Consider the following 1,117-nt stretch of genomic DNA (forward strand, 5'->3'; position numbering starts at 1 on the left):
ATTTATGCAGCTATTATATAACTGACATTAGTCAGACATCTTCTCCCGCTCAGAGGAAACCACTGCGCATGTCTGGAGCTCCGCAGCGAGTAAAGGTGGAGCCGATGGGTGACAACAGACACTAAGTCACGTTATTGCTGGGATTTTACGGCGCCACCTTAAATCCCTGAACTTCACATTTTAACGGAAAAAAAGCGCAACGAGACTTGGATGTAATGAGTAACGCGAGAGTTTAGTAGAAATGTAGTGAAGTAGAAAGTATCCATTATTAAATCTACTTAAGTACAGATACAGGTAAACTCCACTTCCTGAACCTGCAGCTTCCTTTAGTTTAACTGAAATTATTTGACATCAGTTTTTACATTCAGTTGTTTTGTAAAAATGACTTTTTGTGAATAGAAGGATTATTTTCCAGATGTTTCTATTTTTGTGGTTATTTTCTTGAAACCTGAGAACTTGGAGGAAAAACGCTGAAACTTCACAGAAACAGTTTTGTTGTCGGTTCTGTTTGGGTTCTGATCAACAGAACCGGATGTTGAAACATGATGAAAGTTTTTCCAAGAAGATCAAAACTCATCAACTGTCAGGATGACAGAAACTTTCCCAACACGAACATGAGGAAGTGAGCAGCGGTCAGGGCCGGACCGTCTGACCCGCAGGAGCCCCAGAACCGAACCGAACCGAGCCGAACCGAGCCGGGATACAGGCAGACACTCACAGGAAGTGACATCACATCTCAGGTTCCTGCAGAGCTCAGCAGGTTTTGCTCTTCCTGCAGTAAAATGTCTAAAAACTCAGCAGAGGGACTCGAACCTGTTAAAGTTTCACAGTTTTTATTGAAATAAACTGATTTTAAAAATTTTCTTTACCTTTTATTATTTTTTGTTATAAGAATTTTTGTCAGTTTGGTTCTTAAAATAGCAAAAGTCCCATTTAACTCTAAATGTTGGTCCATCTGATGACGTAATATTTAAATATTATTTGATCAGTTACTTGAGTAACTTTTTATCAGATACTTTTACGTGAATCTGGTTTCTGGGGTCCTGAAACGGCGCTGCTGCTGGTCCAGAGCTGCTGGTCCAGAGCTGCTGGTCCAGAGCTGCAGGTCCGGAGCTGC

The sequence above is a fragment of the Poecilia reticulata genome, linkage group LG21 (genome assembly GCF_000633615.1).
Source record: "Poecilia reticulata strain Guanapo linkage group LG21, Guppy_female_1.0+MT, whole genome shotgun sequence".
NCBI classification, from domain to species: domain Eukaryota; kingdom Metazoa; phylum Chordata; class Actinopteri; order Cyprinodontiformes; family Poeciliidae; genus Poecilia; species Poecilia reticulata.